At 41.4% G+C, this 16,498-nt stretch overlaps 1 protein-coding gene across 1 annotated transcript in view; it reads left to right on the forward strand.

Annotated features, from left to right (window-relative positions):
• ADAMTS3 (ADAM metallopeptidase with thrombospondin type 1 motif 3) overlaps nucleotides 1–16,498 on the forward strand; it is a 187,137-nt gene that overhangs the window by 50,897 nt on the left and 119,742 nt on the right.

A 16,498-nucleotide genomic window follows, 5' to 3' on the forward strand; every position in this document is an offset into this window, starting at 1 on the left:
GGAACTGTGGTTCCCTGACCCCTCACCTTCAAAGATTCCAACCACCAGCCCTCTTGTCTCGTCTCGTTATGTTCTGATTGCTTTAGCTCATAGACTCCGCTTTCCACGGACAGGTACTGGAGCCACCCCAAGTTCATCAGTGTGATCTCACAGAGGCAGTTAGTTGTTAATCTTTTAGCATAAAGATATTTCATGTAAATTTACCAACAGTCATTCAGTCAAAATGTCAGGGATTTCCGTTAGAGTATGTTCATTAGAGGCAGGTGAAGAGAGAAAAAGAGAGGAAAAGGACCTTCATGTAAAAATTTCAAAGCGTTGAAGTCCCATTTTCAAAAGAGGCTTAAGAACACAAGTTTCATTGAATGTTTCATTGGACTTAGACTCCGTAGTCACTTCAGTGCTGTTGGAAACTTTAACGCAGAAATTTTTCCTTAATAGCCATTGTCTTAACTTGGAGGCTTTCTCCAAATGCTGTCCTCTGGCATGAATCAGAAGATTGCTTTATCCAATTTCTCTCCACCTGTCTCCGGTGAATGAGGGTCTGTAGTATTCCTTGGATACCTGACAAATCCTAAAACTGTAGTTGGAGAGGTCCAAGGACTTTGGTCCTGTGAGGAATTGGGCCCGGGAAGTTAGGGCCCCACATTTAAGCTTCTTGAAGGCTTCTTGGTAGAAGATACCCCCTCTCTTCTGATCCTGCACTTTGACCTCATATATAATGCGCTCTATTTATGTAACTTTCCTGACTGATTCTAGTCCCTTTTGTATTATTCCTTTGTGAATCCGTTTTTAGCACATCAATTACAAAAAAGAATAATCTCTTCCATTTTAAGGTTAGTTTTTGGGGACTGAGCACCCTTCTTTTTTATTTGAATTTTAGAGTTTCATTAGCTGCTCATCATTTCATATTTCAGTTTTTCATAATAAAAGCACCGTGTCTGGTGCCCCAAAATTACCTCTTTGGATTACAGGGTGTCTCATTTTCAGTGCATCCAGGAGAGGACCTAACAACTTTGCTCTGCAGATCTGTTTATGAGAAACCCTATACGTTAAATAGAGGCTCTCTTGAGGGATGTGGGGGCATACTATACATTTACCTTGAAACCGAATCCTCTGCATTCACATCCACCAGCACAGAGTCAGTATAAAGGTAGTGTACATATTAGATGATAGGGACATCTTAAAAATGTGCTCCATTCCGTGGAAGTAACAAGAGACGTCCGGGACCGTGCCTTTCCATTTATTGTATATTCCCTCACACAATCTGTGCTCTTATAGAGGCATCTGGGTGCAACCAAATGGTGGTAATGTCCCAGTGAGTTTGTAGTCTAAGAGTGTGAGCCGGTATTGTATAGAGCAACACAAAGATAACAAGCATGAAGTATTGTGTAGTCTATACACACACTTTTTTTAGGAGAGTGTCTGGGTTTGGCATTCCAGGCATATAAGGCAATATGCAACAGGTCCAAAGTCTGGCATGGGAAGGAGACTATTCTTTTTGACAAATCCTCTGGAGCACAGGAAGCAGGAGGGCTGGTAGGCAGTGATGAGAGCAGAAATACAGGCTTGGGTGTAATACCTTGATGGCAAGGAATTATTTTTGTTGTTTTATAGAGAAAAGCAATGAAGGGATTTAGGAAAAAGAAGAGACGGTGTATGACCGGGAGGTAGCACTATCTTGGCTGCAGAGCTGACCTTAGCCCTTATGTCTTTGCAGCTGACCCCAAGGCATGCCATATGTGTTGGGGACTTGGCATGACATAATGTAATAATGTTGTATTTCTGGTTTGTATATAAACATTCCTTTTATTTCTGAGCCAGCTTTGGAGAATGGTAACTGAAGGCTATTAGTTGTTAACATCTCAGTTCCATAGAACTTGATACTGGGGATTGTTTTAAATTTCAAAGTATGCTTCTATACAGTAATATAGGAACAGGGTCAGTTTTAAGAACACAATTGACATGCAGCTTCCTTGGGCTTTACCACTGGTTTTGGAACAGGTTCATTAAAACCCACAAGAGTGCAGATGACTCCAAGATTCCGGGAAAATGTTAAGTTGGTTTTTCAAAAAACAAAACAGTTGAAGACTGGCATTGTTAGGGATCCAAATAGCTGTTATCTGGATTACTTTTGCTTGTAGTGGTATTTTTACTGTAGGTGCATATTTAGTAGGGCTGTCAAGTGATTAAAAAATTAATTGCAATATTAAAAAAATTAATCACCATTAATTGCACTGTTAATATAATACTATTTAAATATTTTTGGATGTTTTCTATATTTTCAAATATATTGATTACAACACAGAATATAAAGTATATGATGCTCACTTTATATTTATTTTTGATTAAAAGTATTTGCACTGTAAAAATACCAAAAGAAATAGTATTTTTCAATTCACCTAATACAAGTACTGTAGTGCAATCTCTCTATCATGAAAGTTGAACTTACAAGTGTAGAATTATGTACCAAAAAAAATCTGCATTCAAAAACAAAACAATGTAAAATTTTAGAGCCTGCAAGTCCAGTCAGTCCTATTTCTTGTTCAGCCAATTGCTCAAGTCGACAAGTTTGTTTACGTTTGCAGGAGATAATGCTGCCTGCTTCTTGTTTACAGTGTCACCTAAAAGTGAGAACAGGCATTCTCATGGCGCTGTTATAGCCGGCATCGCAAGATATTTACGTACCAGATGCGCTAAAGATTCATATGTCCCTTCATGCTTTAACCACCATTCCAGGGGACATGCATCCATGTTGATGATGTGTTCTGCTCGATAACAATCCAAAGTATGGCAGACCAACACATGTTCATTTTCATTATCTGAGTCAGATGCTACCAGCAGAAGGTTGATTTTCTTTATTGGTGGTTCGGGTTCTGTAGTTTCTGCATCGTAGTGTTGCTCTTTTAAGACTTCTGAAAGCGTGCTTCACACCTCATCCCTCTCAGATTTTGGAAGGCGCTTCAGATTCTTAAACCTTGGGTCGACTGCTGTAGCTATCGTTAGAAATTTCACATTGGTACCTTGAGTTTTGTGAAATCTGCAATGAAAGTGTTCTTAAAATGAACAGCATGTGCTGGGTCATCATCCGAGACTACTATAACATGAAATAGATGGCAGAATGTGGGTAAAACAGAGCAGGGGACAGACAATTCTCCCCCAAAGGAGTTCAGTGACAAATTTAATTAATGCATTTTTTTTGGTAATGAGTGTCATCAGCATGGGAGCATGTCTTCTGGAATGGTGGCTGAAGCACGAAGGGGCTTACAAATGTTTAGCATATCTGGCACGTAAATACCTTGCAATGCCAGCTACAGAAGTGCCATGCAAATGCCTGTTCTCACTTTATGGTGACATTGTAAATAAAAAGAGGGCAGCGTTATCTCCTGTATGTGTAAGCAAGCTTGTTTGTCTTAGTGATTGGCTGAACAAGAAGTAGGACTGAGTGGACTTGTAGGCTCTGAAATTTTACATTGTTTTGTTTTTGAGTGCAGTTGTGGAAGAAAAAAAACCCTGCATTTGTAAGTTGCACTTTCACGACAAAGAGATTTCACTACAGTACTTGTATTAAATAGCATTTTTTAATTAACCTATTTTGTTTATAATTTTTATAGTGCAAATATTTGCCATAAAAATAATATAAACTTTGATTTCAATTACAACACAGAATACAATAACTATGAATATGTAGGGAAAAAATTCCAAAATATGTAATAAATTTCCATTGGTATTCTGTTTAACAAGTGTGATTAAAACTGATTAATCATGTTTTAATTTTTTTGAGTTAATCACGTGAGTTACCTGCAATTAATCGACAGCCCTAATATTTAGCTGTCTTCACCGAAGATAATTTTTAACATCATGCACCCATTTCGGAGGAGAAAAGAGTTTCAGAAAATAGTTTCTTATTACATGATGCATTAAATACAATTCTGGAGCACTCCAGTTGTCTGGACAGTATGCTGTCAGTGACATAAAATTGATGTGCATAGGAAATGTCAGTGCAGAATTCAGTGGCACATCAGCACCATGCATAGCTCTGGTGCTCAGATTTGATCCTTCCTATAGCCTTTTTTAGTGTAGTGTATGCTAAGGCAACAGACTCTGCATTCATGGAATAGAGTTCAAGCAGTGGTGAGATGCAGTTTAATTCACAAACAACATGTTATAGAAAAGTATCTTGTCCATTTAAAGCCAAATAGAGACACAAAAGGCTTTTGTCATCCATAGTGAACAAAAAAGAAACAGACAACCCCCCAAAACAACACTGCCCTCAGCTGAACTGATGTTAAAAATAAAGCAGGATTTTCATCAACTACTTATCAGACACGGCTTACTTCAACCTTCATGGGTGATGAGACAGCAAAAAAACACTTCTGATTCTCCTCTAGCCTCCATCTCTCTGTCTTGTGTCCCAGTTCTTTGCGGTTTATATCTTGCACCTCTTAAGAATTAGCTGCCTTTCCTCAGTACTGCTCAGTAGCTCTCCTACAAACAACATCTATTGACGTAACCATCCTGGGCAACAGGGTTGGTTGGCTCTTCATGGAGGAAGAGGAGGATTAATGCTCTCTTAGGAAAAGCCTGTGTGAGACCCAGTCACATAGTGCAGCTCTGACTTCGAGGAGCTCTTACTCACATGAGCCCTCCTCTTGCCTTTGGTAGCACTGCTCACTGTTTCATTAGAAATAGGTGATGTGGCACGCAGGCAGACTTGAAGTAAATAGATCTTTAGTGAGCCTGCACAGAGGCCATTGTTACATGCCGAGAGGCCTGTTTTTGTCCATTAGCAGACTGAGCACCAGTTTGCAATGCTGAGCTCCTGGTATCACACCAAACTTGGTCTCTCCTGAATCTTGACTTTCGCCAGTCTTACTCCGCATACTACTCACCTGTGTGATTAATGATTGAACATTTGGACACCGTGATTCTTCTCTGGATTTAGCTTATTACACGTAGAGTGATGAGGCTGGAAGGGCCAACTCACTGATCCAAACATATGCTCACCATTAAACATTCAACCCTTACAAACAGTTTCTACACTGTAAGCTGAAATAAACAACTTTTATCTCATGGACACATTATGGACACTTCAAACCAGCCTCCATCCACTTCTGCTTTTTCCTGTTCTAAGACTAGGGAAAACCGGGTATCATAGATACCGTTGGCAAATCTTGGCTTTGTAATGGCAGCCACAATAACTGTGGTAGCTAGCTATGTGAGCTGTTCCGCTCTCTGGCTGTCCTTACTGTCAGAGGCTGGAGTGTGGGCTTTTCTAAAAGTTCAAAGAATTATGCTCCCACCTGTCTTTGTAATCAAGGGAAGTTGAACATCAGACTTCCGCAAATGTTTTTGATAGTTCCACCCAGAAAGTTCCGCTAATATTCAAGTTAAGTATATCAGTATTTAATCTTCAGTCCATATCTCCTTGTTTTACTGCTCCAAGTCAGTAATTGTCCTTTCCTCTCTTACATTACTATCCTTTGCATATTTGTATAGAATTATGTTCCCCCTTAAATGCTGTTGATTTTTGCTAAATAAATGTAATTGCTTAGTGTAACTTTCCTTGTTAGGTTCTTTTCTCTAGTCTTTGTATCATTTTGGATTTTCTTCTTGTTTTTTTTTTTATTCTCTCAATGTCGTCTTGAGGTTAAAATGTGCATAATATTGCGGGTTTGACTTTACCAGCAATATTATGTAGTAGTACATTTGCTCCTAGCCTGAGAGCGATCCCTCTGCATGCCATACGTACCAGAGCAAAACTGACCACCTTCCTAGTGGCCTTTTACTTTGCACTCAGGACCTGGTTCTGCTCCCATTTCAGTCAATTGGGAGTTTTGCTTTCAGTTTTTATTTCGTCATTACCTCTGGATTATAGAAACGTAGAAATACAGATCTGGAAGGGACCTCAAGAGGTCATCTAAACCAGTTCCGTGCGCTGTGGCAGGACCAAGTAAACCTAGACCATCCCTGATAGGTGTTTGTTCAGTCTGTTCTTAAAAACCTCTAAGGATGGGGATTCCACAGCCCCACCCCGTGTAAGCCTATTCCAGATCTTAACTACCCTTGGAGTTAGGTTAGATATTACAAAAACTTTCTAAATCTCCTTCTAAATCTGAAAATTAAGCCCATTTCTTCTTGTTCTACTTTCAGTGGACATGGGGAAACATTGATCACTGTCCTCTTTATAACAGCCCTTAACATACATGAAGGCTGTTATGAAGACCCCCTCAAGCTTCTTGACTCAAGACTACACATGCCCAGTTGAGTTTGGGTTGAGGTGGGATGGAAGAGCGACATGTGGAGGTGTTGGTGCATAGATCTATTTTGCATTATCTACCTAGTTTGTATGACACCCGTCGCTGTACTATCTGAGTGCCTCACAATCATTAATGACAGGTTTCAGAGCGGTAGCCATGTTAGTCTGTATCAGCAAAAACAATGAGAAGTCCTTGTGGCACCTTAGAGACTAACAAATTTATTTGGGCCTAAGTTTATGAGGCATTCCTCATTGTTTTTACAATCATTAATGAGTTTTGTACTTGTGGCAGCCCTTGAGGTAGGGTATGGTGGTTTCCATTTTATAGCTTGGGAACTGAGGCACACAAGAGTAACTGGTTTGGACATGGTTGTATGGTAAGCATGTAGGAAAGCCAAGAATTGAACCCAGACCTCCAGTCTCAGTCCAATATGAAACCGCACAGGTAATGGACTGATATTTATTTCCAGGCCTTACTCTCACAAAGTTGGTAAGGGTTATAAAGCTTCCTCGTTTTGTGGTAATAGTTTTGTTGTGGTTTTGTTTGTCTATTTTAGATACTACAGAAAATAGTAATAATAAGCAGTAAACTTACTAGAACCACAATCTTTAAACTAAACATTTGCATTAATTTGGCGGAATCATTGTATACATTAAGATGTTGTTTAATTTACAAGCAAAGCAGTAAAATTAACAACGGTCCAGGGCTTCAGACTATACTTTCCTGTATTTCCTCATTAATATGTTTTTGTGGAGAACTTTTTCCACTACATACTACTTCATTGAAACTCCACTGCACTCTTTTTTTTCTTCAAATGAGCCTTTTACAAAAGGTGTTGTAAGCACCTGCTTGCTTTTCTCCACTGGCTAGGGGTTTGTGAAATGTTCTATGCTGGAATGCAGAGTTTTCAGTGGCGATCAGCTGAAAATGTAATGGCTGTATAAGGGTGGACCATGTAAACCCGACTTCCTCCCTCTCCATGTGCTTGGAAAATTGCAAGCTCTTTTTATTGATCCTTTTTTGGAAAAGGTTCCTCAGGAACAAAAGCTGGATTCTCTATTTGCACTGACAGTAGACTGGAAAAATGTAGCTAAAACACCAAGGTTGATGGTCTATATATGATTTCCACTAGAAGAGAGATTTTGTATATTTACAAATTCACCTTATGGTATTCTTTAGTTGTAAATACCATTTACACCCAACACCCTATAGTTAACTGGAAACCTTAGTACAGTAGTTGAGCTTCATATATAGCACGTTAGTCTATGTAAAACTGGCTGAACCATAAGATCTGGATTAGAGAGAAGTGCAACAATTCAGAAAAATGTAGATATTTCTGAAGATGTGTGGGGATGATCAGTTCCCATCCAAGTAAAATTCCTATTGTAAAAGAATCAAGAGAAGAGAGAGTGAGAGAGAGAGTACTGAGTAAACAGGTTCTGCAAATTATTTATGTAGCTGTGAATTCTCTGTTCTTATCCATGGACATTCTGCTTCAGCAGCCCTAATTTCCTCTTTGTTGTGTGGGGTTTTAAGTGTCACTTGCTAAAGCATCTCAAACCATTAATATTTAAGAATCGTTGGGTACCAAAACAAAATTCCCCTCTTCTTCACTCATACTCTACATCTGTTAAACTCCCTTTATTTCTATGGCGCATGGACAATAAAACGCTTGAAATGGCCCAGTTTTATGGGTGTTAAAAATTCCAGGCACCCAACCTTAATGCTTTGCAGGTAATTTAGCTCCACCAGATATTGTGGACTATCTCCTCAGCTGTGCCAGAGATCTGTTCATGGCATGTGAAGATGGAGGGAAGGTCTGAGCTGTTTTGAAAATCTAACCAGAGGTGTCATGGTAGCAGCTGCTGGATGCTGAGCAGCTTTGAAACTCTGGCCTCTTATTTAGGTCCCTTAGGAGATGTTACTCTTTTTTGAAAATCTGGCTAATTGTAGATGGTAAACACTTGGAAATCTAGCTCTGAGCCAAAAAAAATCGGGTCTATTTCTTTCACAAGTGTGGCACCGCTGATTTCAGTGAAATTACAGCAGTGTCAGTGAGAGAAGATTGTCTCTCTTTACCGTAACTTAACATCTATTTTAATGTAATAGCATTACTGAATATCACTTAGTTTCATCATTCAAGATTAAGGGCTTGATTCTATTCTCATTTACACCAGCATAGATCAGGGTTAACTCTACTGAAGTCCAGTGGAGTTTCCACTAGTATAAAGCTGGTCAAAGTCAGAGGAGAATCAGGCCCCAGATCTATATGAATAAGCATAGGTCAGTATGAGACCTGAAGAAAATAATCAGGTTCACATGTAATTTGTCTAGGCCATGCAAGTGACAGTTGCTGCTTAAAATCCCATCAGCTCCTGTTTTCATCAGCCAGCATATCAGGGAAAGGGAAACATGGGGACCACGTCCTACTTCAAGCAGTTCTGGCATGGAGGGGAGTCTGTTTTTTGTGGAGTTCTGTAACTACCGCTTGAATGGTTGGGAATCCATTCTGTCTGTGAGGCTGGCTGATCACGGCATGCCTTAGTTCAGGGGTTCTCAGACATTTGTACTGGTGACTCCTTTCACACAGCAAGCCTCTGAGTGCACCTCCCCCCCCATACATTAAAAACACTTCTTTATATACAATATTTAACGCCATTATAAATGTTGAAGGCAAAGCGGGGTTTGAGGTGGAGCCTGACAGCTCACGACCCCCTATGTAATAACCTCGCGACCCCCTGGGGGGTCCCGACCCCCAGTTTGAGAACCCCTGCCTTAGTTAGAAAAGGGAGTATGAAGAGGGGAGAAGATCAGGAATTAGTGCAGACCGTAAACTGTACAGTACATCAGAATAACAGAACTCTTAGCCCTCCTCTTTTGCATTGCAGTTTCGAAGGTTGAAATTCCTCATGGGAACTTTGCCAATATTTTAATAATTTAATTTTCCTTAATAGACAAAAGTGGATCTTTTGGATTTTTGATTCTTTGGCTGTACTATAATGCAGTTTATCTGCACATACAGGTTGTAGGATACTGGTAGTCTTTGGGGGATATATCTTAATGGGGTAGGTGGAGAATGACATGTGAGTAACAGGTATACAAATGGATCAGCCCCACTTTTCTGTATGCAATATCTTCCCATTTGTACCAACATGGTGAGACTCAGGGCAGTGCAGGGCCAGATGCAAAGCACACAAGTGTCCCAAAGGCATAAGCAAAAAATCAGTTTCAAGCTACAATAGAGGCAGAAAGATCAGACTAGAAAGGTAAATCAATAGGGAAATGCAGAAGATAGACGTAGGTGCTTGATAGCATAGAATATATAAAAAGAAACCACACATCAGAGCTTGTTGTGATCAGTGCTTAGGACACTACTCTACAGTATCCATCTGAATTTTTTCCTGGGATGGATGGATGGCTAATGTGTAAGCGTACACCCATGTTGCCTAAAACGTGCTTTTTTTTGGCTTTGCCATGTGCCCTTTGGCTTTGCACTGCTCCTTGCACTGAACTTCTATGCCTTTTGCCCCACAGTGGAATCTCAACCAGATGTGTTAGTGCAAATGGTCTTTGTATGCTTGGGACCCCCCCCCCAACTAGCTTGTTACCTTACCACAGAATAGAGCCTAATGTGTTTTCCCAGGTCTGCATTTTGGTTTTGTATATGGTGACCAGATAACCCATTGGTCGTCGACTGCCCTGATTTCGTGAGGGGTGACTTGGGTGACCACACTGAAGCACCCCCCTTTTTAATCCTGGTTTCCATATAATCTGCTCATCTCCAACCCAGCAGCAGCATCTCATCTTTGCTTGAAGCAATCCCATGACCTCCTCCCAAGTTCCTCCATAGTGGCTAGGCAGCAAGATGACATTAGGATATGTACTCTTTGATACCATGTTTCTCAATCCCTGTTTCTTGTAATACAGCCTGAAATTTGTAGAGACACAGAGAATTTCCCTGAGAGAATTTGGTAAATTAATTAATATTTTTTAATTCCCATTACAAAAACAGTAAATCCTGGATTCTGCCACCCCAGAGCTGGACTCTCTAGTCCTGCCTGGCTCCCTGCTTTCCTGAGGGAAGGTTGGCTTGAGTGACCCCACCTGGACTGGGCCGTGAGGGTGAAACTGTGTTCTGCCCGCAGAAAAGGCTGAGTTCTGCAGTAAGAGACTCTGTATTGGGGAGGAAGCAGGGGGCAGACATTTCCTTAGGCCTTTGACTTTTTCGGCCCCAGCTTCTGCAGTGCCTTGGAGTAAAATCCCCTAAAAGGCAAATGCAGTAACATGACTGGGAATGAGGCAGACAGATTGTTCAGATGAATTGTTGGAAGCTGGAGGGAAAATACTATAATTTCTCTCAGAAAAGGCTCTGCCACAGAGAGGTCTGATTGAGCCTGACTCCTATTGTGGAGCCCCATCAGAGCTGTTGGGAACTTCAGAGGTGGGACATTTGCCGTGCTGCCATTGATGACCGGGCTGCTTTTGTCCCCAAAGCTACGAGTGATCCAAAGTACCATTTGTGACGAAGTGGGACTGTTTGTAATGTTTCCTCTGAATAGTGTGGGGGTGCCTCAGTTTCCCCTAGGCAGTTCTTAAGTATCTAGGTGGTGGGGTAAGGGTGTATAATCACTGCAGAGCCCTAGAGGGCATGTGTGTGCAGGAGTCTGGACACAGAGAATGGCCGACACCCTGTTTCCTGGCAACTGATGGCCTGGGCCCTTCCCCCCTGTAAGGTGAGAGCTAAAGGGTTGGAGAACAAAGGAATCAGGTGACCTCCTGGCCCGGGGAAAGGAACAAAGCCCAGAGGAGGAGGGGCTGGAGGGAGTTTCAGTTTTGGGGCTGGCTGGGACATGGAGTGAAGGGCAGACGTGGTTGTCTGGCTCACTGCCCCCCAAAATGGACCCAGCTGAGGGGTCCCGTTCTCTGCACCTACAAGCTCGGTTTTAGACCATGTTCCTGTCATCTAATAAACCTCTGTTTTACTGGCTGGCTGAGAGTCACGTCTGACTGCGAAGTTGGGGTGCAGGACCCTCTGGCTTCCCCAGGAGCCCCGCCTGAGCGGACTCGCTGTGGGAAGTGCACGGAGGGGCAGAGGATGCTGAATGCTCCGAGGTCAGACTCAGGAAGGTGGAAGCTGTGTGAGCTTTGTTTCCTGAAGACAGGCTCCTCACAGGAAGGCTACTGCCCCAGAGTCCTGACTGGCTTCATGGGGAGCAGTTCCAGAGCATCGCCATCGTGACACCATTATAATGGATCGGTGGGCCTTAGCACGGTGCAGAACTCTTGGGCACAGATACAAGCCCTTTTGTGTGCGGGCACCAGGTGTGTTACAACAAGCAGGGCAGAGGCTTGCAGTCCCAGAATTCTCTAGTGTCGAGGTGGCTGAAGGGCTTTGGCATGGGAGGGGTCTGCCTCCACTTTTAAAAAAATGAATTTAAAACACTTGAAAATGCTGGAGAATGAAGCCCATTGTTCATCCACGGAATAAGTGCGTAGCAGCAGTATATAAGCTTCTCCAATGGGCTCCATCAATGTACCTCAAACCTTCTCTGGAATGATCACCCTTCCCGGGCGAGTGGCTGGCTATTCAGTTCTTAGCCTCTCTGACGAGGTCGCCAGCGAGGGTGCTGGTTACAAAGATGTTTTTTGATGTGAAACTGGATTGAGCCTCTGACCTCATTTCTCGTAGGTAATTAGATGGTAATGGCTTTTGGCTACTACTGACCCAGGATGGATGTGAAACTGATTCAGGGCTGAAAGGCTCTGTATCCCATTACTAATACTGTGACACAATCACAGTCTGACACAGTATCAAGTTATAAAAACAGGATACTGAACCTGTTAAGCGAGGAATGCATACAAGTCTTACCAGGTTCTGTGTTTATTGCCACCCATTCCAGTTGTTCTGTGACTTTGTAATTCAATATTAACTGTTAGATCAGGAACACATCCATAGGATGCCATTAAATGCCAGGAAATGTTGTTGTTAAAAAGGTAACATTCTCATTGATTGCATGACTAACTCTAAATCAAGGACACTGCATTAACTATTTGTGTGCAATCCAGATGTATGTCTAGGCAAGAACACTGTTATGCATCTTTTATGGAAAATCTGGTGTGTGCTGCAGTTTGCACCTGATGATGATGCAGTCAGAGTAGAATATGCTTTCTAAATTGAGCAGCTGTTCTGCTTTGCCAGGTATGTTTGCATGGCAAGTCATCCTGAACCGATGCCATTTTTGTTTCTGTGTTTATACTGTTTCAATTTGCATTTCATAATATCAACTCAGATTAATTTTGCATGCTTACATGAAATTGGACACTTGCTTTGGGTACTCTTCGCTTTAGAGTAATAGTTTTTTGTTTTTGTTTTTTTTAAATGAACATTTCCCCCCCCCCCTTTAAATAGCAGAGTTACTGGGGTGGCAGAAGGTTAAGTGAAGAGGCGTGTTATTAGGTACAGTAACTGAGTTGGGGTTTTTTGTGATAGGTCTGTCTTAAAAACATGGTTTATATTCAGTGCATATTAAAAAAAAGTTGAAATTTCACTTAATTCTTGCAACTTATTCTGGTATTCCTTGTACAAAAAGGCACCCACATTATGAATAATATAATTATGGGCTCCTTTCTTTTTTGTAGACTTAACACAGGAAAGAAGAAAGCACATATTAAAGCTGGGAAGGGAAGCCAGAGTTACTTTCTGGACTTCACACTGCCTTTGGACACAGCTACTTTCAAACTGTAGGCAAACAGCTTTGTAAAAAGTGGGTTATTTAAACAAAATCTGTGTGCCAGAATAAGGTTTTACACCAGTAACATAGCAACTGTAGGCACAAACTCACTTTTTGGCCAGACAAATGGCAAGAAAATAAACCATTAACATGCGAAGGGACTTGTTCATTCCCAATCTAATAATGCTGGTTATCCACATGAAAGGGAAAAAACTGTGTGATGTTACTTGACTTACTCCAACCTAAAAATCACAATGATTACTGCCACTCATAATAAAAATAAAGGAAAAATGAAACAGTAGTATTTATAGTTACTTAAATTCCATAATATTTAAGAAATGGTGTTAACCATAAAAATGAATAAATGATGGTAACAGATGATTTTATGATTTAAGTGAATTCAGTCAAACCGTTTCAAAACCCTCCTGAAAAAATGATGTAGGCAAAATCTGTGGTTTGGCTCCTGACCCTTAGGCACTGAAGTAAATATTCTTCATGCAGTAAAGCATTTTGAAAACTAAAGCTATCTTTAAGAAGTAATAAAATCACAATGACTTCGTTGCTCAGTATGAATGCTATTGGAAATCATAGATATTTCAGGTAAGTTTTATTGATGATTGTAATTGATATCCCCTTTCATTTCCTTTAGACATTTCTCTCTAATAATTTATAACGTAGGGTCCAATCCTGATACTACTGCACACAAGGGTTGCCAGTTTTGATTGGATGTATTCCTGGAGGTTTCATCACATGACCTCTTTAATTAAAGATTAATCTTTAATTCCTGGAGACTCCAAGACAATCCTGGAGGGTTGGTGACCTTAGACAGTACTTATTGCTGTTTAAAGGCAAACCCACTGATGTCAAGGTATAGCAGTGATAACCAAGTAGCAGATCCAGCATGCTATACATTCTTATGGATATAAGAATGCTACTTTTCAGTACACCTCCCATTTTTCAAATTCTAAGGAAAAAAGCTGTGGTGGGTGATAAAGTGTTCATGACACTTTGAGGGAATTTTTTTGATGACTTCTCAAATTTGTAACTTTTTCATTTTAAACCTTCACAGTTCATTTACATCTGACATATTGAGACTGAGTTGAAATAATTTTTTCTATTTTGTACAGAAAACACATAGTGTAGTTATGATTCAGAATTGAAATGCAAAGCTTTGGTGTGTGTTGGAACTCAGTGATTTTGCAGACCTGCATGGGGACAGATGTGGAGGGGCTGCCTTTGAGCCTTCCCAATACTGTGCCGCCCCAGCGGCTGAAGAGACACCTGATGTAACTCCCTGAGGCTTGTCTAACTTAAAGCTTCCTGGGATCCAGAATCTTCAATGCATGTACCAGCCCTGATGCACTTCTCACACCAGGCCTTGTAAGCAGATCCCTGGTGGGACCTAGGGCTTTTGTAGCCTCTTGATGCTGCTCTGGCCCTTTTGCCCAGCTTGGACCAGGGGTTAGGCGCTCAGCCCAGATTATGAGTTCAGCTTCCAGCAGCTCCCATTCGATGCACCAGGATCTTTTGAGTATCTGGACCCAGTTGTGGGTGTTGAGCACTTTCGAAAGTCTGGCACTAAATCTCATCTTATTCCACACAGTATATGTACAGTGTGGTTACAGGCAGGGCCATAACTTTGAAATTCATGGCTTACATGCATTTAAATCGTCTGCTAGAATGTTACATTGAAAAGCTCTTTTGCCCTGAATTTATTTGGTTTCTGAAAAGAGAGAAGAAGGATAATGCATTGAAATAAATGCATGTTAGTCAGCGTGAGAGTTTGAAATGTCTTACTGGTGAAAGGCTTTGTCACACTATATTTCTTTTTCTAGGGGGGACCCGTACTCAGGTGTTAGCCTCAGACAACGCTTATTTCTACCATTTTAGGAATGCCACCATGCCTTTCCTCTTGCACTCTGATGTGACACTTGGCGATGTATAGCTTTGTGACTTTATGGTTGGATCACAGCAATGTTACACGTTTATATACTGGGTTGCGCTTCATCCTAATCTGATATCTGGAGTTGATGAAGAAGGCTGCACCATGTTGACTGATTGGGAAATAATATAAGAGATTCTGCTCAGCTGCTTGTTTGCTTCTGTACTTATCTGTACATTTCTGTGCAAGCCTAGCATTTGGGGCTTTACTTGTAGAGGGGAGCTCTCAGAAATGCAGCTAGGGGTTTGCCTGTCACGCACATACCAGCCCCAGCAGCTCCGAGGGATGCTCGACAAGCTGTGCAAAAAAGATTGTACTTGGGGCTGTATTCCCTGTATTCTTTTCTTAACTCTCTCATCCTGCCACCTGAACCCTGACTAGTCTGGAGCCTATCCCCCACAGCAAATGCAGCCCACATGGAGAGGCCTGGGCTGAGTTCAGTTGGGAGGGGAGATGGTGCTGCTGACATGGCTGTCTTGCACTCTACCCCTCACTCCCCAAGGAAGCACTGTGATCCAGGGGCAGAGAACCCCCTCTGCACTTGGAAGGAGAGGTGCACGGCCTGCCCAATATTCCCACATTTGGATGTCTCTGTGTAACTCAGATACTTGGATGCAAAGTGACTAAATCATACCATAGGGGAGAGAATATTGAGCAACATTACAGAAAGAGTGGTTGCATAATGATTGTTTCTAGTCCCTTTCTTGCCTGGTACATACGTTTGTATATAGGTGTTCATATTATGCCTTTAAAAGTAGGTGGCAGATTGCTCAAAATAGAATATCCCTTTGTTTTTTTCACTGGTATCTCCAAATAGTCTGCACATGGCCAGTCACTCTGCCACACAGAATGCAGGCTGCTGTGCTCTGAGTTAAAGGAAGTATGAAAGCTTTTTCTTTTTTTCCCCCTAAGAGGATTTTTTTTAAGACGGTCTTCCCCTTGATTACACTGCTTAATTCTCTCTCCATTGCTTGCTGTGATTTACATTCAAGTTATCGGAAGATGACATTTTGCCACATGATCATAAACCTGAGTCTCCTTTCACTCCTACCTGCCTGTTTTATGCTGATGTAACTTATTCCAGTGAGTTTAGTCCCAGTTAATACCAGTGTCAGTGAAAGTAGAGTTAACCTGTACATCTGTAAAGTCCAGTTCACAGCCCTCCCAAGAGAAAGGTGCAGAGAGAGGGGTTTGAATGACCTGTTAATCCACAGGGATCAATAATTAGAGGGTTGAATGGCATGCAGTTGTTTAGGGGGAGTGCCCAGGTGACTGTAGACCAGTAAAATTAAGGCCCAGTTCTGTAAGGTGTTGAGCAGTTCCTGTGGGACGCTGAGCACAGACAAATGGAAGACACCCGGCACTGCATTCCTCAAGTCATAAATATCTGTATTAATAGCTAATTAAAATATCAGTTTTACTCATTACATACAAATGCTAGAATTCCTATAAAACTTGTGCCTGAGGCATGTATTTTGTTGGGAGTGTGTGTGTGTGTTTTACATATGTATGACTCCCATTAATGCCTATGAGAGCTAGTCTATGCACAGGTCAAAATGTTCTGTAGC

The sequence above is a fragment of the Lepidochelys kempii genome, chromosome 4, assembly GCF_965140285.1.
Source record: "Lepidochelys kempii isolate rLepKem1 chromosome 4, rLepKem1.hap1, whole genome shotgun sequence".
Taxonomy (NCBI): domain Eukaryota; kingdom Metazoa; phylum Chordata; order Testudines; family Cheloniidae; genus Lepidochelys; species Lepidochelys kempii.